This window comes from Pseudorasbora parva, chromosome 5 (assembly GCF_024679245.1).
Source record: "Pseudorasbora parva isolate DD20220531a chromosome 5, ASM2467924v1, whole genome shotgun sequence".
In the NCBI taxonomy this organism is placed as follows: domain Eukaryota; kingdom Metazoa; phylum Chordata; class Actinopteri; order Cypriniformes; family Gobionidae; genus Pseudorasbora; species Pseudorasbora parva.
The window spans coordinates 4,309,521-4,327,453 of NC_090176.1; the positions used below are offsets into that span (position 1 = coordinate 4,309,521).

General features: G+C 42.8%; 47 non-coding genes across 47 annotated transcripts; all 47 read left to right on the forward strand.

Annotated features, from left to right (window-relative positions):
• The first annotated feature begins 325 nt into the window (after positions 1 to 325).
• Positions 326 to 398, forward strand: trnav-aac (transfer RNA valine (anticodon AAC)). The gene has a single exon. It is a non-coding gene; the product is annotated as a tRNA-Val (tRNA).
• A 123-nt stretch (positions 399 to 521) lies between these two features.
• Positions 522 to 594, forward strand: trnav-cac (transfer RNA valine (anticodon CAC)). The gene has a single exon. It is a non-coding gene; the product is annotated as a tRNA-Val (tRNA).
• A 239-nt stretch (positions 595 to 833) lies between these two features.
• trnav-aac (transfer RNA valine (anticodon AAC)) lies at positions 834 to 906 on the forward strand. Its single transcript has one exon. It is a non-coding gene; the product is annotated as a tRNA-Val (tRNA).
• A 121-nt stretch (positions 907 to 1,027) lies between these two features.
• trnav-cac (transfer RNA valine (anticodon CAC)) lies at positions 1,028 to 1,100 on the forward strand. Its single transcript has one exon. It is a non-coding gene; the product is annotated as a tRNA-Val (tRNA).
• Positions 1,101 to 1,333: 233 nt separating this feature from the next.
• trnav-uac (transfer RNA valine (anticodon UAC)) lies at positions 1,334 to 1,406 on the forward strand. Its single transcript has one exon. It is a non-coding gene; the product is annotated as a tRNA-Val (tRNA).
• Positions 1,407 to 2,145: 739 nt separating this feature from the next.
• Positions 2,146 to 2,218, forward strand: trnav-uac (transfer RNA valine (anticodon UAC)). Its single transcript has one exon. It is a non-coding gene; the product is annotated as a tRNA-Val (tRNA).
• A 748-nt stretch (positions 2,219 to 2,966) lies between these two features.
• Positions 2,967 to 3,039, forward strand: trnav-aac (transfer RNA valine (anticodon AAC)). Its single transcript has one exon. It is a non-coding gene; the product is annotated as a tRNA-Val (tRNA).
• Positions 3,040 to 3,465: 426 nt separating this feature from the next.
• Positions 3,466 to 3,538, forward strand: trnav-uac (transfer RNA valine (anticodon UAC)). Its single transcript has one exon. It is a non-coding gene; the product is annotated as a tRNA-Val (tRNA).
• A 748-nt stretch (positions 3,539 to 4,286) lies between these two features.
• trnav-aac (transfer RNA valine (anticodon AAC)) lies at positions 4,287 to 4,359 on the forward strand. The gene has a single exon. It is a non-coding gene; the product is annotated as a tRNA-Val (tRNA).
• A 426-nt stretch (positions 4,360 to 4,785) lies between these two features.
• On the forward strand, positions 4,786 to 4,858 carry trnav-uac (transfer RNA valine (anticodon UAC)). Its single transcript has one exon. It is a non-coding gene; the product is annotated as a tRNA-Val (tRNA).
• Positions 4,859 to 5,098: 240 nt separating this feature from the next.
• Positions 5,099 to 5,171, forward strand: trnav-aac (transfer RNA valine (anticodon AAC)). Its single transcript has one exon. It is a non-coding gene; the product is annotated as a tRNA-Val (tRNA).
• A 121-nt stretch (positions 5,172 to 5,292) lies between these two features.
• Positions 5,293 to 5,365, forward strand: trnav-cac (transfer RNA valine (anticodon CAC)). The gene has a single exon. It is a non-coding gene; the product is annotated as a tRNA-Val (tRNA).
• A 232-nt stretch (positions 5,366 to 5,597) lies between these two features.
• Positions 5,598 to 5,670, forward strand: trnav-uac (transfer RNA valine (anticodon UAC)). The gene has a single exon. It is a non-coding gene; the product is annotated as a tRNA-Val (tRNA).
• A 1,247-nt stretch (positions 5,671 to 6,917) lies between these two features.
• Positions 6,918 to 6,990, forward strand: trnav-uac (transfer RNA valine (anticodon UAC)). Its single transcript has one exon. It is a non-coding gene; the product is annotated as a tRNA-Val (tRNA).
• Positions 6,991 to 7,194: 204 nt separating this feature from the next.
• Positions 7,195 to 7,267, forward strand: trnav-aac (transfer RNA valine (anticodon AAC)). The gene has a single exon. It is a non-coding gene; the product is annotated as a tRNA-Val (tRNA).
• Positions 7,268 to 7,388: 121 nt separating this feature from the next.
• trnav-cac (transfer RNA valine (anticodon CAC)) lies at positions 7,389 to 7,461 on the forward strand. Its single transcript has one exon. It is a non-coding gene; the product is annotated as a tRNA-Val (tRNA).
• Positions 7,462 to 7,693: 232 nt separating this feature from the next.
• On the forward strand, positions 7,694 to 7,766 carry trnav-uac (transfer RNA valine (anticodon UAC)). Its single transcript has one exon. It is a non-coding gene; the product is annotated as a tRNA-Val (tRNA).
• Positions 7,767 to 8,514: 748 nt separating this feature from the next.
• Positions 8,515 to 8,587, forward strand: trnav-aac (transfer RNA valine (anticodon AAC)). Its single transcript has one exon. It is a non-coding gene; the product is annotated as a tRNA-Val (tRNA).
• A 123-nt stretch (positions 8,588 to 8,710) lies between these two features.
• trnav-cac (transfer RNA valine (anticodon CAC)) lies at positions 8,711 to 8,783 on the forward strand. Its single transcript has one exon. It is a non-coding gene; the product is annotated as a tRNA-Val (tRNA).
• A 239-nt stretch (positions 8,784 to 9,022) lies between these two features.
• trnav-gac (transfer RNA valine (anticodon GAC)) lies at positions 9,023 to 9,095 on the forward strand. The gene has a single exon. It is a non-coding gene; the product is annotated as a tRNA-Val (tRNA).
• A 121-nt stretch (positions 9,096 to 9,216) lies between these two features.
• On the forward strand, positions 9,217 to 9,289 carry trnav-cac (transfer RNA valine (anticodon CAC)). The gene has a single exon. It is a non-coding gene; the product is annotated as a tRNA-Val (tRNA).
• A 232-nt stretch (positions 9,290 to 9,521) lies between these two features.
• Positions 9,522 to 9,594, forward strand: trnav-uac (transfer RNA valine (anticodon UAC)). Its single transcript has one exon. It is a non-coding gene; the product is annotated as a tRNA-Val (tRNA).
• A 240-nt stretch (positions 9,595 to 9,834) lies between these two features.
• On the forward strand, positions 9,835 to 9,907 carry trnav-aac (transfer RNA valine (anticodon AAC)). The gene has a single exon. It is a non-coding gene; the product is annotated as a tRNA-Val (tRNA).
• A 123-nt stretch (positions 9,908 to 10,030) lies between these two features.
• On the forward strand, positions 10,031 to 10,103 carry trnav-cac (transfer RNA valine (anticodon CAC)). Its single transcript has one exon. It is a non-coding gene; the product is annotated as a tRNA-Val (tRNA).
• Positions 10,104 to 10,841: 738 nt separating this feature from the next.
• trnav-uac (transfer RNA valine (anticodon UAC)) lies at positions 10,842 to 10,914 on the forward strand. Its single transcript has one exon. It is a non-coding gene; the product is annotated as a tRNA-Val (tRNA).
• Positions 10,915 to 11,154: 240 nt separating this feature from the next.
• trnav-aac (transfer RNA valine (anticodon AAC)) lies at positions 11,155 to 11,227 on the forward strand. The gene has a single exon. It is a non-coding gene; the product is annotated as a tRNA-Val (tRNA).
• Positions 11,228 to 11,348: 121 nt separating this feature from the next.
• On the forward strand, positions 11,349 to 11,421 carry trnav-cac (transfer RNA valine (anticodon CAC)). Its single transcript has one exon. It is a non-coding gene; the product is annotated as a tRNA-Val (tRNA).
• Positions 11,422 to 11,653: 232 nt separating this feature from the next.
• Positions 11,654 to 11,726, forward strand: trnav-uac (transfer RNA valine (anticodon UAC)). The gene has a single exon. It is a non-coding gene; the product is annotated as a tRNA-Val (tRNA).
• A 240-nt stretch (positions 11,727 to 11,966) lies between these two features.
• trnav-aac (transfer RNA valine (anticodon AAC)) lies at positions 11,967 to 12,039 on the forward strand. The gene has a single exon. It is a non-coding gene; the product is annotated as a tRNA-Val (tRNA).
• A 121-nt stretch (positions 12,040 to 12,160) lies between these two features.
• Positions 12,161 to 12,233, forward strand: trnav-cac (transfer RNA valine (anticodon CAC)). Its single transcript has one exon. It is a non-coding gene; the product is annotated as a tRNA-Val (tRNA).
• A 232-nt stretch (positions 12,234 to 12,465) lies between these two features.
• trnav-uac (transfer RNA valine (anticodon UAC)) lies at positions 12,466 to 12,538 on the forward strand. The gene has a single exon. It is a non-coding gene; the product is annotated as a tRNA-Val (tRNA).
• A 240-nt stretch (positions 12,539 to 12,778) lies between these two features.
• trnav-aac (transfer RNA valine (anticodon AAC)) lies at positions 12,779 to 12,851 on the forward strand. Its single transcript has one exon. It is a non-coding gene; the product is annotated as a tRNA-Val (tRNA).
• Positions 12,852 to 12,974: 123 nt separating this feature from the next.
• Positions 12,975 to 13,047, forward strand: trnav-cac (transfer RNA valine (anticodon CAC)). Its single transcript has one exon. It is a non-coding gene; the product is annotated as a tRNA-Val (tRNA).
• Positions 13,048 to 13,286: 239 nt separating this feature from the next.
• trnav-gac (transfer RNA valine (anticodon GAC)) lies at positions 13,287 to 13,359 on the forward strand. Its single transcript has one exon. It is a non-coding gene; the product is annotated as a tRNA-Val (tRNA).
• A 121-nt stretch (positions 13,360 to 13,480) lies between these two features.
• On the forward strand, positions 13,481 to 13,553 carry trnav-cac (transfer RNA valine (anticodon CAC)). Its single transcript has one exon. It is a non-coding gene; the product is annotated as a tRNA-Val (tRNA).
• A 232-nt stretch (positions 13,554 to 13,785) lies between these two features.
• On the forward strand, positions 13,786 to 13,858 carry trnav-uac (transfer RNA valine (anticodon UAC)). The gene has a single exon. It is a non-coding gene; the product is annotated as a tRNA-Val (tRNA).
• Positions 13,859 to 14,098: 240 nt separating this feature from the next.
• Positions 14,099 to 14,171, forward strand: trnai-aau (transfer RNA isoleucine (anticodon AAU)). The gene has a single exon. It is a non-coding gene; the product is annotated as a tRNA-Ile (tRNA).
• A 123-nt stretch (positions 14,172 to 14,294) lies between these two features.
• On the forward strand, positions 14,295 to 14,367 carry trnav-cac (transfer RNA valine (anticodon CAC)). Its single transcript has one exon. It is a non-coding gene; the product is annotated as a tRNA-Val (tRNA).
• A 239-nt stretch (positions 14,368 to 14,606) lies between these two features.
• Positions 14,607 to 14,679, forward strand: trnav-aac (transfer RNA valine (anticodon AAC)). The gene has a single exon. It is a non-coding gene; the product is annotated as a tRNA-Val (tRNA).
• Positions 14,680 to 15,611: 932 nt separating this feature from the next.
• trnav-uac (transfer RNA valine (anticodon UAC)) lies at positions 15,612 to 15,684 on the forward strand. Its single transcript has one exon. It is a non-coding gene; the product is annotated as a tRNA-Val (tRNA).
• Positions 15,685 to 15,924: 240 nt separating this feature from the next.
• trnav-aac (transfer RNA valine (anticodon AAC)) lies at positions 15,925 to 15,997 on the forward strand. The gene has a single exon. It is a non-coding gene; the product is annotated as a tRNA-Val (tRNA).
• Positions 15,998 to 16,120: 123 nt separating this feature from the next.
• Positions 16,121 to 16,193, forward strand: trnav-cac (transfer RNA valine (anticodon CAC)). Its single transcript has one exon. It is a non-coding gene; the product is annotated as a tRNA-Val (tRNA).
• A 239-nt stretch (positions 16,194 to 16,432) lies between these two features.
• Positions 16,433 to 16,505, forward strand: trnav-aac (transfer RNA valine (anticodon AAC)). The gene has a single exon. It is a non-coding gene; the product is annotated as a tRNA-Val (tRNA).
• Positions 16,506 to 16,931: 426 nt separating this feature from the next.
• Positions 16,932 to 17,004, forward strand: trnav-uac (transfer RNA valine (anticodon UAC)). The gene has a single exon. It is a non-coding gene; the product is annotated as a tRNA-Val (tRNA).
• Positions 17,005 to 17,244: 240 nt separating this feature from the next.
• trnav-aac (transfer RNA valine (anticodon AAC)) lies at positions 17,245 to 17,317 on the forward strand. Its single transcript has one exon. It is a non-coding gene; the product is annotated as a tRNA-Val (tRNA).
• A 123-nt stretch (positions 17,318 to 17,440) lies between these two features.
• On the forward strand, positions 17,441 to 17,513 carry trnav-cac (transfer RNA valine (anticodon CAC)). Its single transcript has one exon. It is a non-coding gene; the product is annotated as a tRNA-Val (tRNA).
• A 239-nt stretch (positions 17,514 to 17,752) lies between these two features.
• trnav-aac (transfer RNA valine (anticodon AAC)) lies at positions 17,753 to 17,825 on the forward strand. The gene has a single exon. It is a non-coding gene; the product is annotated as a tRNA-Val (tRNA).
• Positions 17,826 to 17,933: the final 108 nt, after the last annotated feature.

Genomic DNA, 17,933 nt, shown 5'->3' on the forward strand with positions numbered 1-17,933 from the left:
ACTCACTGTGAGGTTTCTCTAGTGTAGTGTTTATCACGTTCGCTTTACACGCGAAAGGTCCCCAGTTCGAAACTGGGCAGAAACAAATTGAGTGTTTTTTAACTAAACATGCTGAAATGGATCTCCGGCAAGCGCATTTCCACACTACAAAGGCTCCAATTTCAAGCTAGTTGAAGGCAATCGTGCTAAGGATCTCAAGACAGACTACCAAGCCCAATGAGCACTTTCCTGTTGCTTGTGGAATTTACACAGACCAACACTCTGATTGCAGGGCAGATTATGGGATGAACCTGTCTTGGAAAAAGGCAATTAAGCTCACCATGAGGTTTCTGTAGTGTAGTGGTTATCACGTTCGCCTAACACGCGAAAGGTCCTCGGTTCGAAACCGAGCAGAAACAGCGGTAAGCTTTTGACAGAAAGTATAGATTGTTTGCGACGCTAAGAGTATTTAGCTCTCTTTTACATTATACGTTTTTTAAAATTCGTGATTCGCAAGACTTCCTTATGCTACCTCAAGACAGGTTTCCATAGTGTAGTGGTTATCACGTTCGCCTCACACGCGAAAGGTCCCCAGTTCGAAACTGGGTGGAAACATCTTGAGTAATTTTTACTATATGTGCTGAAATGGCTCTCAGGTTAGTGGATTTCCATGCTACAAAGGCTGTAATTTCAAGCTATTTGGAGGCAATCATACAAAGGACCTCAAGTCAGACTGCCATGATGAATTAGCTCTGTCCTGTTGTTTGTGGAATCTACACAGACTGACACTCTGCTTGCAGTGCATATTATTGGATGAACCTGTCTTGGAAAAAGACCACTCAACCCAAAGTGAAGTTTCTGTAGTGTAGTGGTTATCACGTTCGCCTAACACGCGAAAGGTCCTCGGTTCGAAACCGAGCAGAAACAGCGACCAACTCTTGACAGAAAGTATGAATTGTTTGCAACGCCAAGAGTATCTATCTCCCTTTTACGTTATACACATTTTAATTTGTGAGTCTGAAGATTTTCTTCTGCTTCCTGAAGACAGGTTTCCATAGTGTAGTGGTTATCACGTTCGCCTCACACGCGAAAGGTCCCCAGTTCGAAACTGGGTGGAAACAACTTGAGCAATTTTTACTATATGTGCTGAAATGGCTCTAAGGTAAGTGGATATCCAGCTACAAAGGCTAAAAGCTATTTGAAGGCAATCATACTAAGGATCTCAAGCCAGACTCCAATGGTGAATTATCTCTGTTCTGTTGTTTGTGGAATCTACACAGACTGACACTCTGCTTGCGGTGCAGATTATGGGATGAACCTGTTTTTGGAAAAAGGCCACTAAACTCACTGTGAGGTTTCTGTAGTGTAGTGGTTATCACGTTCGCTTTACACGCGAAAGGTCCCCAGTTCGAAACTGGGCAGAAACAAATTGAGTGTTTTTTAACTAAACATGCTGAAATGGATCTCCGGCAAGCGCATTTCCACACTACAAAGGCTCCAATTTCAAGCTAGTTGAAGGCAATCGTGCAAAGGATCTCAAGACAGACTACCAAGCCCAATGAGCACTTTCCTGTTGCTTGTGGAATTTACACAGACCAACACTCTGATTGCAGGGCAGATTATGGGATGAACCTGTCTTGGAAAAAGGCAATTAAGCTCACCATGAGGTTTCTGTAGTGTAGTGGTTATCACGTTCGCCTAACACACGAAAGGTCCTCGGTTCGAAACCGAGCAGAAACAGCGACCAACTTTTGACAGAAAGTATGAATTGTTTGCAACGCCAAGAGTATCTATCTCCCTTTTACATTATACACATTTTAATTTGTGAGTCTGAAGATTTTCTTCTGCTTCCTGAAGACAGGTTTCCATAGTGTAGTGGTTATCACGTTCGCCTCACACGCGAAAGGTCCCCAGTTCTAAACTGGGTGGAAACAACTTGAGGATTTTTTACTATATGTGCTGAAATGGCTCTAAGGTAAGTGGATATCCAGCTACAAAGGCTAAAAGCTATTTGAAGGCAATCATACTAAGGATCTCAAGCCAGACTCCAATGGTGAATTATCTCTGTTCTGTTGTTTGTGGAATCTACACAGACTGACACTCTGCTTGCGGTGCAGATTATGGGATGAACCTGTCTTGGAAAAAGGCCACTAAACTCACTGTGAGGTTTCTGTAGTGTAGTGGTTATCACGTTCGCTTTACACGCGAAAGGTCCCCAGTTCGAAACTGGGCAGAAACAAATTGAGTGTTTTTTAACTAAACATGCTGAAATGGATCTCCGGCAAGCGCATTTCCAAACTACAAAGGCTCCAATTTCAAGCTAGTTGAAGGCAATCGTGCTAAGGATCTCAAGACAGACTACCAAGCCCAATGAGCACTTTCCTGTTGCTTGTGGAATTTACACAGACCAACACTCTGATTGCAGGGCAGATTATGGGATGAACCTGTCTTGGAAAAAGGCAATTAAGCTCACCATGAGGTTTCTGTAGTGTAGTGGTTATCACGTTCGCCTAACACGCGAAAGGTCCTCGTTTCGAAACCGAGCAGAAACAGCGGTCAGCTTTTGACTGAAAGTATAGATTGTTTGCGACGCTAAGATTATTTAGCTCTCTTTTACATTATACGTTTTTTAAAATTCGTGATTCGCAAAACTTCCTTATGCTACCTCAAGACAGGTTTCCATAGTGTAGTGGTTATCACGTACGCCTCACACGCGAAAGGTCCCCAGTTCGAAACTGGGTGGAAACATCTTGAGTAATTTTTACTATATGTGCTGAAATGGCTCTCAGGTTAGTGGATTTCCATGCTACAAAGTCTGTAATTTCAAGCTATTTGGAGGCAATCATACTAAGGACCTCAAGTCAGACTACCATGATGAATTAGCTCTGTCCTGTTGTTTGTGGAATCTACACAGACTGACACTCTGCTTGCAGTGCATATTATTGGATGAACCTGTCTTGGAAAAAGACCACTCAACCCAAAGTGAAGTTTCTGTAGTGTAGTGGTTATCACGTTCGCCTAACACGCGAAAGGTCCTCGGTTCGAAACCGAGCAGAAACAGCGACCAACTTTTGACAGAAAGTATGAATTGTTTGCAACGCCAAGAGTATCTATCTCCCTTTTACATTATACACATTTTAATTTGTGAGTCTGAAGATTTTCTTCTGCTTCCTGAAGACAGGTTTCCATAGTGTAGTGGTTATCACGTTCGCCTCACACGCGAAAGGTCCCCAGTTCTAAACTGGGTGGAAACAACTTGAGGATTTTTTACTATATGTGCTGAAATGGCTCTAAGGTAAGTGGATATCCAGCTACAAAGGCTAAAAGCTATTTGAAGGCAATCATACTAAGGATCTCAAGCCAGACTCCAATGGTGAATTATCTCTGTTCTGTTGTTTGTGGAATCTACACAGACTGACACTCTGCTTGCGGTGCAGATTATGGGATGAACCTGTCTTGGAAAAAGGCCACTAAACTCACTGTGAGGTTTCTGTAGTGTAGTGGTTATCACGTTCGCTTTACACGCGAAAGGTCCCCAGTTCGAAACTGGGCAGAAACAAATTGAGTGTTTTTTAACTAAACATGCTGAAATGGATCTCCGGCAAGCGCATTTCCAAACTACAAAGGCTCCAATTTCAAGCTAGTTGAAGGCAATCGTGCTAAGGATCTCAAGACAGACTACCAAGCCCAATGAGCACTTTCCTGTTGCTTGTGGAATTTACACAGACCAACACTCTGATTGCAGGGCAGATTATGGGATGAACCTGTCTTGGAAAAAGGCAATTAAGCTCACCATGAGGTTTCTGTAGTGTAGTGGTTATCACGTTCGCCTAACACGCGAAAGGTCCTCGTTTCGAAACCGAGCAGAAACAGCGGTCAGCTTTTGACTGAAAGTATAGATTGTTTGCGACGCTAAGATTATTTAGCTCTCTTTTACATTATACGTTTTTTAAAATTCGTGATTCGCAAAACTTCCTTATGCTACCTCAAGACAGGTTTCCATAGTGTAGTGGTTATCACGTACGCCTCACACGCGAAAGGTCCCCAGTTCGAAACTGGGTGGAAACATCTTGAGTAATTTTTACTATATGTGCTGAAATGGCTCTCAGGTTAGTGGATTTCCATGCTACAAAGTCTGTAATTTCAAGCTATTTGGAGGCAATCATACTAAGGACCTCAAGTCAGACTACCATGATGAATTAGCTCTGTCCTGTTGTTTGTGGAATCTACACAGACTGACACTCTGCTTGCAGTGCATATTATTGGATGAACCTGTCTTGGAAAAAGACCACTCAACCCAAAGTGAAGTTTCTGTAGTGTAGTGGTTATCACGTTCGCCTAACACGCGAAAGGTCCTCGGTTCGAAACCGAGCAGAAACAGCGACCAACTTTTGACAGAAAGTATGAATTGTTTGCAACGCCAAGAGTATCTATCTCCCTTTTACATTATACACATTTTAATTTGTGAGTCTGAAGATTTTCTTCTGCTTCCTGAAGACAGGTTTCCATAGTGTAGTGGTTATCACGTTCGCCTCACACGCGAAAGGTCCCCAGTTCTAAACTGGGTGGAAACAACTTGAGGATTTTTTACTATATGTGCTGAAATGGCTCTAAGGTAAGTGGATATCCAGCTACAAAGGCTAAAAGCTATTTGAAGGCAATCATACTAAGGATCTCAAGCCAGACTCCAATGGTGAATTATCTCTGTTCTGTTGTTTGTGGAATCTACACAGACTGACACTCTGCTTGCGGTGCAGATTATGGGATGAACCTGTCTTGGAAAAAGGCCACTAAACTCACTGTGAGGTTTCTGTAGTGTAGTGGTTATCACGTTCGCTTTACATGCGAAAGGTCCCCAGTTCGAAACTGGGCAGAAACAAATTGAGTGTTTTTTAACTAAACATGCTGAAATGGATCTCCGGCAAGCGCATTTCCACACTACAAAGGCTCCAATTTCAAGCTAGTTGAAGGCAATCGTGCTAAGGATCTCAAGACAGACTACCAAGCCCAATGAGCACTTTCCTGTTGCTTGTGGAATTTACACAGACCAACACTCTGATTGCAGGGCAGATTATGGGATGAACCTGTCTTGGAAAAAGGCAATTAAGCTCACCATGAGGTTTCTGTAGTGTAGTGGTTATCACGTTCGCCTAACACGCGAAAGGTCCTCGGTTCGAAACCGAGCAGAAACAGCGACCAACTTTTGACAGAAAGTATGAATTGTTTGCAACGCCAAGAGTATCTATCTCCCTTTTACATTATACACATTTTAATTTGTGAGTCTGAAGATTTTCTTCTGCTTCCTGAAGACAGGTTTCCATAGTGTAGTGGTTATCACGTTCGCCTCACACGCGAAAGGTCCCCAGTTCGAAACTGGGTGGAAACAACTTGAGGATTTTTTACTATATGTGCTGAAATGGCTCTAAGGTAAGTGGATATCCAGCTACAAAGGCTAAAAGCTATTTGAAGGCAATCATACTAAGGATCTCAAGCCAGACTCCAATGGTGAATTATCTCTGTTCTGTTGTTTGTGGAATCTACACAGACTGACACTCTGCTTGCGGTGCAGATTATGGGATGAACCTGTCTTGGAAAAAGGCCACTAAACTCACTGTGAGGTTTCTGTAGTGTAGTTGTTATCACGTTCGCTTTACATGCGAAAGGTCCCCAGTTCGGAACTGGGCAGAAACAAATTGAGTGTTTTTTAACTAAACATGCTGAAATGGATCTCCGGCAAGCGCATTTCCACACTACAAAGGCTCCAATTTCAAGCTAGTTGAAGGCAATCGTGCTAAGGATCTCAAGACAGACTACCAAGCCCAATGAGCACTTTCCTGTTGCTTGTGGAATTTACACAGACCAACACTCTGATTGCAGGGCAGATTATGGGATGAACGTGTCTTGGAAAAAGGCAATTAAGCTCACCATGAGGTTTCTGTAGTGTAGTGGTTATCACGTTCGCCTAACACGCGACAGGTCCTCGGTTCGAAACCGAGCAGAAACAGCGGTCAGCTTTTGACAGAAAGTATAGATTGTTTGCGACGCTAAGAGTATTTAGCTCTCTTTTACATTATACGTTTTTTAAAATTCGTGATTCGCAAGACTTCCTTATGCTACTTCAAGACAGGTTTCCATAGTGTAGTGGTTATCACGTTCGCCTCACACGCGAAAGGTCCTCAGTTCGAAACTGGGTGGAAACATCTTGAGTAATTTTTACTATATGTGCTGAAATGGCTCTCAGGTTAGTGGATTTCCATGCTACAAAGGCTATAATTTCAAGCTATTTGGAGGCAATCATACTAAGGACCTCAAGTCAGACTACCATGATGAATTAGCTCTGTCCTGTTGTTTGTGGAATCTACACAGACTGACACTCTGCTTGCAGTGCATATTATTGGATGAACCTGTCTTGGAAAAAGACCACTCAACCCAAAGTGAAGTTTCTGTAGTGTAGTGGTTATCACGTTCGCCTAACACGCGAAGGGTCCTCGGTTCGAAACCGAGCAGAAACAGCGACCAACTTTTGACAGAAAGTATGAATTGTTTGCAACGCCAAGAGTATCTATCTCCCTTTTACATTATACACATTTTAATTTGTGAGTCTGAAGATTTTCTTCTGCTTCCTGAAGACAGGTTTCCATAGTGTAGTGGTTATCACGTTCGCCTCACACGCGAAAGGTCCCCAGTTCTAAACTGGGTGGAAACAACTTGAGGATTTTTTACTATATGTGCTGAAATGGCTCTAAGGTAAGTGGATATCCAGCTACAAAGGCTAAAAGCTATTTGAAGGCAATCATACTAAGGATCTCAAGCCAGACTCCAATGGTGAATTATCTCTGTTCTGTTGTTTGTGGAATCTACACAGACTGACACTCTGCTTGCGGTGCAGATTATGGGATGAACCTGTCTTGGAAAAAGGCCACTAAACTCACTGTGAGGTTTCTGTAGTGTAGTGGTTATCACGTTCGCTTTACATGCGAAAGGTCCCCAGTTCGAAACTGGGCAGAAACAAATTGAGTGTTTTTTAACTAAACATGCTGAAATGGATCTTTCAAGCTATTTGGAGGCAATCATACTAAGGACCTCAAGTCAGACTACCATGATGAATTAGCTCTGTCCTGTTGTTTGTGGAATCTACACAGACTGACACTCTGCTTGCAGTGCATATTATTGGATGAACCTGTCTTGGAAAAAGACCACTCAACCCAAAGTGAAGTTTCTGTAGTGTAGTGGTTATCACGTTCGCCTAACACGCGAAAGGTCCTCGGTTCGAAACCGAGCAGAAACAGCGACCAACTTTTGACAGAAAGTATGAATTGTTTGCAACGCCAAGAGTATCTATCTCCCTTTTACATTATACACATTTTAATTTGTGAGTCTGAAGATTTTCTTCTGCTTCCTGAAGACAGGTTTCCATAGTGTAGTGGTTATCACGTTCGCCTCACACGCGAAAGGTCCCCAGTTCGAAACTGGGTGGAAACAACTTGAGGATTTTTTACTATATGTGCTGAAATGGCTCTAAGGTAAGTGGATATCCAGCTACAAAGGCTAAAAGCTATTTGAAGGCAATCATACTAAGGATCTCAAGCCAGACTCCAATGGTGAATTATCTCTGTTCTGTTGTTTGTGGAATCTACACAGACTGACACTCTGCTTGCGGTGCAGATTATGGGATGAACCTGTCTTGGAAAAAGGCCACTAAACTCACTGTGAGGTTTCTGTAGTGTAGTTGTTATCACGTTCGCTTTACATGCGAAAGGTCCCCAGTTCGGAACTGGGCAGAAACAAATTGAGTGTTTTTTAACTAAACATGCTGAAATGGATCTCCGGCAAGCGCATTTCCACACTACAAAGGCTCCAATTTCAAGCTAGTTGAAGGCAATCGTGCTAAGGATCTCAAGACAGACTACCAAGCCCAATGAGCACTTTCCTGTTGCTTGTGGAATTTACACAGACCAACACTCTGATTGCAGGGCAGATTATCGGATGAACGTGTCTTGGAAAAAGGCAATTAAGCTCACCATGAGGTTTCTGTAGTGTAGTGGTTATCACGTTCGCCTAACACGCGACAGGTCCTCGGTTCGAAACCGAGCAGAAACAGCGGTCAGCTTTTGACAGAAAGTATAGATTGTTTGCGACGCTAAGAGTATTTAGCTCTCTTTTACATTATACGTTTTTTAAAATTCGTGATTCGCAAGACTTCCTTATGCTACTTCAAGACAGGTTTCCATAGTGTAGTGGTTATCACGTTCGCCTCACACGCGAAAGGTCCTCAGTTCGAAACTGGGTGGAAACATCTTGAGTAATTTTTACTATATGTGCTGAAATGGCTCTCAGGTTAGTGGATTTCCATGCTACAAAGGCTATAATTTCAAGCTATTTGGAGGCAATCATACTAAGGACCTCAAGTCAGACTACCATGATGAATTAGCTCTGTCCTGTTGTTTGTGGAATCTACACAGACTGACACTCTGCTTGCAGTGCATATTATTGGATGAACCTGTCTTGGAAAAAGACCACTCAACCCAAAGTGAAGTTTCTGTAGTGTAGTGGTTATCACGTTCGCCTAACACGCGAAAGGTCCTCGGTTCGAAACCGAGCAGAAACAGCGGTCAGCTTTTGACAGAAAGTATAGATTGTTTGCGACGCTAAGAGTATTTAGCTCTCTTTTACATTATATGTTTTTTAAAATTCGTGATTCGCAAGACTTCCTTATGCTACCTCAAGACAGGTTTCCATAGTGTAGTGGTTATCACGTTCGCCTCACACGCGAAAGGTCCCCAGTTCGAAACTGGGTGGAAACATCTTGAGTAATTTTTACTATATGTGCTGAAATGGCTCTCAGGTTAGTGGATTTCCATGCTACAAAGGCTGTAATTTCAAGCTATTTGGAGGCAATCATACTAAGGACCTCAAGTCAGACTACCATGATGAATTAGCTCTGTCCTGTTGTTTGTGGAATCTACACAGACTGACACTCTGCTTGCAGTGCATATTATTGGATGAACCTGTGTTGGAAAAAGACCACTCAACCCAAAGTGAAGTTTCTGTAGTGTAGTGGTTATCACGTTCGCCTGACACGCGAAAGGTCCTCGGTTCGAAACCGAGCAGAAACAGCGACCAACTTTTGACAGAAAGTATGAATTGTTTGCAACGCCAAGAGTATCTATCTCCCTTTTACATTATACACATTTTAATTTGTGAGTCTGAAGATTTTCTTCTGCTTCCTGAAGACAGGTTTCCATAGTGTAGTGGTTATCACGTTCGCCTCACACGCGAAAGGTCCCCAGTTCGAAACTGGGTGGAAACAACTTGAGCAATTTTTACTATATGTGCTGAAATGGCTCTAAGGTAAGTGGATATCCAGCTACAAAGGCTAAAAGCTATTTGAAGGCAATCATACTAAGGATCTCAAGCCAGACTCCAATGGTGAATTATCTCTGTTCTGTTGTTTGTGGAATCTACACAGACTGACACTCTGCTTGCGGTGCAGATTATGGGATGAACCTGTCTTGGAAAAAGGCCACTAAACTCACTGTGAGGTTTCTCTAGTGTAGTGGTTATCACGTTCGCTTTACACGCGAAAGGTCCCCAGTTCAAAACTGGGCAGAAACAAATTGAGTGTTTTTTAACTAAACATGCTGAAATGGATCTCCGGCAAGCGCATTTCCACACTACAAAGGCTCCAATTTCAAGCTAGTTGAAGGCAATCGTGCTAAGGATCTCAAGACAGACTACCAAGCCCAATGAGCACTTTCCTGTTGCTTGTGGAATTTACACAGACCAACACTCTGATTGCAGGGCAGATTATGGGATGAACCTGTCTTGGAAAAAGGCAATTAAGCTCACCATGAGGTTTCTGTAGTGTAGTGGTTATCACGTTCGCCTAACACGCGAAAGGTCCTCGGTTCGAAACCGAGCAGAAACAGCGGTCAGCTTTTGACAGAAAGTATAGATTGTTTGCGACGCTAAGAGTATTTAGCTCTCTTTTACATTATACGTTTTTTAAAATTCGTGATTCGCAAGACTTCCTTATGCTACCTCAAGACAGGTTTCCATAGTGTAGTGGTTATCACGTTCGCCTCACACGCGAAAGGTCCCCAGTTCGAAACTGGGTGGAAACATCTTGAGTAATTTTTACTATATGTGCTGAAATGGCTCTCAGGTTAGTGGATTTCCATGCTACAAAGGCTGTAATTTCAAGCTATTTGGAGGCAATCATACAAAGGACCTCAAGTCAGACTGCCATGATGAATTAGCTCTGTCCTGTTGTTTGTGGAATCTACACAGACTGACACTCTGCTTGCAGTGCATATTATTGGATGAACCTGTCTTGGAAAAAGACCACTCAACCCAAAGTGAAGTTTCTGTAGTGTAGTGGTTATCACGTTCGCCTAACACGCAAAAGGTCCTCGGTTCGAAACCGAGCAGAAACAGCGATCAACTTTTGACAGAAAGTATGAATTGTTTGCAACGCCAAGAGTATCTATCTCCCTTTTACGTTATACACATTTTAATTTGTGAGTCTGAAGATTTTCTTCTGCTTCCTGAAGACAGGTTTCCATAGTGTAGTGGTTATCACATTCGCCTCACACGCGAAAGGTCCCCAGTTCGAAACTGGGTGGAAACAACTTGAGCAATTTTTACTATATGTGCTGAAATGGCTCTAAGGTAAGTGGATATCCAGCTACAAAGGCTAAAAGCTATTTTAAGGCAATCATACTAAGGATCTCAAGCCAGACTCCAATGGTGAATTATCTCTGTTCTGTTGTTTGTGGAATCTACACAGACTGACACTCTGCTTGCGGTGCAGATTATGGGATGAACCTGTCTTGGAAAAAGGCCACTAAACTCACTGTGAGGTTTCTCTAGTGTAGTGGTTATCACGTTCGCTTTACACGCGAAAGGTCCCCAGTTCGAAACTGGGCAGAAACAAATTGAGTGTTTTTTAACTAAACATGCTGAAATGGATCTCCGGCAAGCGCATTTCCACACTACAAAGGCTCCAATTTCAAGCTAGTTGAAGGCAATCGTGCTAAGGATCTCAAGACAGACTACCAAGCCCAATGAGCACTTTCCTGTTGCTTGTGGAATTTACACAGACCAACACTCTGATTGCAGGGCAGATTATGGGATGAACCTGTCTTGGAAAAAGGCAATTAAGCTCACCATGAGGTTTCTGTAGTGTAGTGGTTATCACGTTCGCCTAACACGCGAAAGGTCCTCGGTTCGAAACCGAGCAGAAACAGCGACCAACTTTTGACAGAAAGTATGAATTGTTTGCAACGCCAAGAGTATCTATCTCCCTTTTACATTATACACATTTTAATTTGTGAGTCTGAAGATTTTCTTCTGCTTCCTGAAGACAGGTTTCCATAGTGTAGTGGTTATCACGTTCGCCTCACACGCGAAAGGTCCCCAGTTCGAAACTGGGTGGAAACAACTTGAGCAATTTTTACTATATATGCTGAAATGGCTCTAAGGTAAGTGGATATCCAGCTACAAAGGCTAAAAGCTATTTGAAGGCAATCATACTAAGGATCTCAAGCCAGACTCCAATGGTGAATTATCTCTGTTCTGTTGTTTGTGGAATCTACACAGACTGACACTCTGCTTGCGGTGCAGATTATGGGATGAACCTGTCTTGGAAAAAGGCCACTAAACTCACTGTGAGGTTTCTCTAGTGTAGTGGTTATCACGTTCGCTTTACACGCGAAAGGTCCCCAGTTCGAAACTGGGCAGAAACAAATTGAGTGTTTTTTAACTAAACATGCTGAAATGGATCTCCGGCAAGCGCATTTCCACACTACAAAGGCTCCAATTTCAAGCTAGTTGAAGGCAATCGTGCTAAGGATCTCAAGACAGACTACCAAGCCCAATGAGCACTTTCCTGTTGCTTGTGGAATTTACACAGACCAACACTCTGATTGCAGGGCAGATTATGGGATGAACCTGTCTTGGAAAAAGGCAATTAAGCTCACCATGAGGTTTCTGTAGTGTAGTGGTTATCACGTTCGCCTAACACGCGAAAGGTCCTCGGTTCGAAACCGAGCAGAAACAGCGACCAACTTTTGACAGAAAGTATGAATTGTTTGCAACGCCAAGAGTATCTATCTCCCTTTTACATTATACACATTTTAATTTGTGAGTCTGAAGATTTTCTTCTGCTTCCTGAAGACAGGTTTCCATAGTGTAGTGGTTATCACGTTCGCCTCACACGCGAAAGGTCCCCAGTTCGAAACTGGGTGGAAACAACTTGAGCAATTTTTACTATATGTGCTGAAATGGCTCTAAGGTAAGTGGATATCCAGCTACAAAGGCTAAAAGCTATTTGAAGGCAATCATACTAAGGATCTCAAGCCAGACTCCAATGGTGAATTATCTCTGTTCTGTTGTTTGTGGAATCTACACAGACTGACACTCTGCTTGCTGTGCAGATTATGGGATTAACCTGTCTTGGAAAAAGGCCACTAAACTCACTGTGAGGTTTCTGTAGTGTAGTGGTTATCACGTTCGCTTTACACACGAAAGGTCCCCAGTTCGAAACTGGGCAGAAACAAATTGAGTGTTTTTTAACTAAACATGCTGAAATGGATCTCCGGCAAGCGCATTTCCACACTACAAAGGCTCCAATTTCAAGCTAGTTGAAGGCAATCGTGCTAAGGATCTCAAGACAGACTACCAAGCCCAATGAGCACTTTCCTGTTGCTTGTGGAATTTACACAGACCAACACTCTGATTGCAGGGCAGATTATGGGATGAACCTGTCTTGGAAAAAGGCAGTTAAGCTCACCATGAGGTTTCTGTAGTGTAGTGGTTATCACGTTCGCCTAACACGCGAAAGGTCCTCGGTTCGAAACCGAGCAGAAACAGCGGTCAGCTTTTGACAGAAAGTATAGATTGTTTGCGACGCTAAGAGTATTTAGCTCTCTTTTACATTATACGTTTTTTAAAATTCGTGATTCGCAAGACTTCCTTATGCTACCTCAAGACAGGTTTCCATAGTGTAGTGGTTATCACGTTCGCCTCACACGCGAAAGGTCCCCAGTTCGAAACTGGGTGGAAACATCTTGAGTAATTTTTACTATATGTGCTGAAATGGCTCTCAGGTTAGTGGATTTCCATGCTACAAAGGCTGTAATTTCAAGCTATTTGGAGGCAATCATACTAAGGACCTCAAGTCAGACTACCATGATGAATTAGCTCTGTCCTGTTGTTTGTGGAATCTACACAGACTGACACTCTGCTTGCAGTGCATATTATTGGATGAACCTGTGTTGGAAAAAGACCACTCAACCCAAAGTGAAGTTTCTGTAGTGTAGTGGTTATCACGTTCGCCTGACACGCGAAAGGTCCTCGGTTCGAAACCGAGCAGAAACAGCGACCAACTTTTGACAGAAAGTATGAATTGTTTGCAACGCCAAGAGTATCTATCTCCCTTTTACATTATACACATTTTAATTTGTGAGTCTGAAGATTTTCTTCTGCTTCCTGAAGACAGGTTTCCATAGTGTAGTGGTTATCACGTTCGCCTCACACGCGAAAGGTCCCCAGTTCGAAACTGGGTGGAAACAACTTGAGCAATTTTTACTATATGTGCTGAAATGGCTCTAAGGTAAGTGGATATCCAGCTACAAAGGCTAAAAGCTATTTGAAGGCAATCATACTAAGGATCTCAAGCCAGACTCCAATGGTGAATTATCTCTGTTCTGTTGTTTGTGGAATCTACACAGACTGACACTCTGCTTGCGGTGCAGATTATGGGATGAACCTGTCTTGGAAAAAGGCCACTAAACTCACTGTGAGGTTTCTGTAGTGTAGTGGTTATCACGTTCGCTTTACACGCGAAAGGTCCCCAGTTCAAAACTGGGCAGAAACAAATTGAGTGTTTTTTAACTAAACATGCTGAAATGGATCTCCGGCAAGCGCATTTCCACACTACAAAGGCTCCAATTTCAAGCTAGTTGAAGGCAATCGTGCTAAGGATCTCAAGACAGACTACCAAGCCCAATGAGCACTTTCCTGTTGCTTGTGGAATTTACACAGACCAACACTCTGATTGCAGGGCAGATTATGGGATGAACCTGTCTTGGAAAAAGGCAATTAAGCTCACCATGAGGTTTCTGTAGTGTAGTGGTTATCACGTTCGCCTAATACGCGAAAGGTCCTCGGTTCGAAACCGAGCAGAAACAGCGGTCAGCTTTTGACAGAAAGTATAGATTGTTTGCGACGCTAAGAGTATTTAGCTCTCTTTTACATTATACGTTTTTTAAAATTCGTGATTCGCAAGACTTCCTTATGCTACCTCAAGACAGGTTTCCATAGTGTAGTGGTTATCACGTTCGCCTCACACGCGAAAGGTCCCCAGTTCGAAACTGGGTGGAAACATCTTGAGTAATTTTTACTATATGTGCTGAAATGGCTCTCAGGTTAGTGGATTTCCATGCTACAAAGGCTGTAATTTCAAGCTATTTGGAGGCAATCATACAAAGGACCTCAAGTCAGACTGCCATGATGAATTAGCTCTGTCCTGTTGTTTGTGGAATCTACACAGACTGACACTCTGCTTGCAGTGCATATTATTGGATGAACCTGTCTTGGAAAAAGACCACTCAACCCAAAGTGAAGTTTCTGTAGTGTAGTGGTTATCACGTTCGCCTAACACGCGAAAGGTCCTCGGTTCGAAACCGAGCAGAAACAGCGACCAACTTTTGACAGAAAGTATGAATTGTTTGCAACGCCAAGAGTATCTATCTCCCTTTTACGTTATACACATTTTAATTTGTGAGTCTGAAGATTTTCTTCTGCTTCCTGAAGACAGGTTTCCATAGTGTAGTGGTTATCACATTCGCCTCACACGCGAAAGGTCCCCAGTTCGAAACTGGGTGGAAACAACTTGAGCAATTTTTACTATATGTGCTGAAATGGCTCTCAGGTTAGTGGATTTCCATGCTACAAAGGCTGTAATTTCAAGCTATTTGGAGGCAATCATACAAAGGACCTCAAGTCAGACTGCCATGATGAATTAGCTCTGTCCTGTTGTTTGTGGAATCTACACAGACTGACACTCTGCTTGCAGTGCATATTATTGGATGAACCTGTCTTGGAAAAAGACCACTCAACCCAAAGTGAAGTTTCTGTAGTGTAGTGGTTATAACGTTCGCCTAACACGCGAAAGGTCCTCGGTTCGAAACCGAGCAGAAACAGCGACCAACTTTTGACAGAAAGTATGAATTGTTTGCAACGCCAAGAGTATCTATCTCCCTTTTACGTTATACACATTTTAATTTGTGAGTCTGAAGATTTTCTTCTGCTTCCTGAAGACAGGTTTCCATAGTGTAGTGGTTATCACATTCGCCTCACACGCGAAAGGTCCCCAGTTCGAAACTGGGTGGAAACAACTTGAGCAATTTTTACTATATGTGCTGAAATGGCTCTAAGGTAAGCGGATATCCAGCTACAAAGGCTAAAAGCTATTTGAAGGCAATCATACTAAGGATCTCAAGCCAGACTCCAATGGTGAATTATCTCTGTTCTGTTGTTTGTGGAATCTACACAGACTGACACTCTGCTTGCGGTGCAGATTATGGGATGAACCTGTCTTGGAAAAAGGCCACTAAACTCACTGTGAGGTTTCTGTAGTGTAGTGGTTATCACGTTCGCTTTACACGCGAAAGGTCCCCAGTTCGAAACTGAGCAGAAACAAATTGAGTGTTTTTGAACTAAACATGCTGAAATGGATCTCCGGCAAGCGCATTTCCACACTACAAAGGCTCCAATTTCAAGCTAGTTGAAGGCAATCGTGCTAAGGATCTCAAGACAGACTACCAAGCCCAATGAGCACTTTCCTGTTGCTTGTGGAATTTACACAGACCAACACTCTGATTGCAGGGCAGATTATGGGATGAACCTGTCTTGGAAAAAGGCAATTAAGCTCACCATGAGGTTTCTGTAGTGTAGTGGTTATCACGTTCGCCTAACACGCGAAAGGTCCTCGGTTCGAAACCGAGCAGAAACAGCGGTCAGCTTTTGACAGAAAGTATAGATTGTTTGCGACGCTAAGAGTATTTAGCTCTCTTTTACATTATACGTTTTTTAAAATTCGTGATTCGCAAGACTTCCTTATGCTACCTCAAGACAGGTTTCCATAGTGTAGTGGTTATCACGTTCGCCTCACACGCGAAAGGTCCCCAGTTCGAAACTGGGTGGAAACATCTTGAGTAATTTTTACTATATGTGCTGAAATGGCTCTCAGGTTAGTGGATTTCCATGCTACAAAGGCTGTAATTTCAAGCTATTTGGAGGCAATCATACTAAGGACCTCAAGTCAGACTACCATGATGAATTAGCTCTGTCCTGTTGTTTGTGGAATCTACACAGACTGACACTCTGCTTGCAGTGCATATTATTGGATGAACCTGTCTTGGAAAAAGACCACTCAACCCAAAGTGAAGTTTCTGTAGTGTAGTGGTTATCACGTTCGCCTAACACGCGAAAGGTCCTCGGTTCGAAACCGAGCAGAAACAGCGACCAACTTTTGACAGAAAGTATGAATTGTTTGCAACGCCAAGAGTATCTATCTCCCTTTTACGTTATACACATTTTAATTTGTGAGTCTGAAGATTTTCTTCTGCTTCCTGAAGACAGGTTTCCATAGTGTAGTGGTTATCACATTCGCCTCACACGCGAAAGGTCCCCAGTTCGAAACTGGGTGGAAACAACTTGAGCAATTTTTACTATATGTGCTGAAATGGCTCTAAGGTAAGCGGATATCCAGCTACAAAGGCTAAAAGCTATTTGAAGGCAATCATACTAAGGATCTCAAGCCAGACTCCAATGGTGAATTATCTCTGTTCTGTTGTTTGTGGAATCTACACAGACTGACACTCTGCTTGCGGTGCAGATTATGGGATGAACCTGTCTTGGAAAAAGGCCACTAAACTCACTGTGAGGTTTCTGTAGTGTAGTGGTTATCACGTTCGCTTTACACGCGAAAGGTCCCCAGTTCGAAACTGAGCAGAAACAAATTGAGTGTTTTTGAACTAAACATGCTGAAATGGATCTCCGGCAAGCGCATTTCCACACTACAAAGGCTCCAATTTCAAGCTAGTTGAAGGCAATCGTGCTAAGGATCTCAAGACAGACTACCAAGCCCAATGAGCACTTTCCTGTTGCTTGTGGAATTTACACAGACCAACACTCTGATTGCAGGGCAGATTATGGGATGAACCTGTCTTGGAAAAAGGCAATTAAGCTCACCATGAGGTTTCTGTAGTGTAGTGGTTATCACGTTCGCCTAACACGCGAAAGGTCCTCGGTTCGAAACCGAGCAGAAACAGCGGTCAGCTTTTGACAGAAAGTATAGATTGTTTGCGACGCTAAGAGTATTTAGCTCTCTTTTACATTATACGTTTTTTAAAATTCGTGATTCGCAAGACTTCCTTATGCTACCTCAAGACAGGTTTCCATAGTGTAGTGGTTATCACGTTCGCCTCACACGCGAAAGGTCCCCAGTTCGAAACTGGGTGGAAACATCTTGAGTAATTTTTACTATATGTGCTGAAATGGCTCTCAGGTTAGTGGATTTCCATGCTACAAAGGCTGTAATTTCAAGCTATTTGGAGGCAATCATACTAAGGACCTCAAGTCAGACTACCATGATGAATTAGCTCTGTCCTGTTGTTTGTGGAATCTACACAGACTGACACTCTGCTTGCAGTGCATATTATTGGATGAACCTGTCTTGGAAAAAGACCACTCAACCCAAAGTGAAGTTTCTGTAGTGTAGTGGTTATCACGTTCGCCTAACACGCGAAAGGTCCTCGGTTCGAAACCGAGCAGAAACAGCGACCAACTTTTGACAGAAAGTATGAATTGTTTGCAACGCCAAGAGTATCTATCTCCCTTTTAAATTATACACATTTTAATTTGTGAGTCTGAAGATTTTCTTCTGC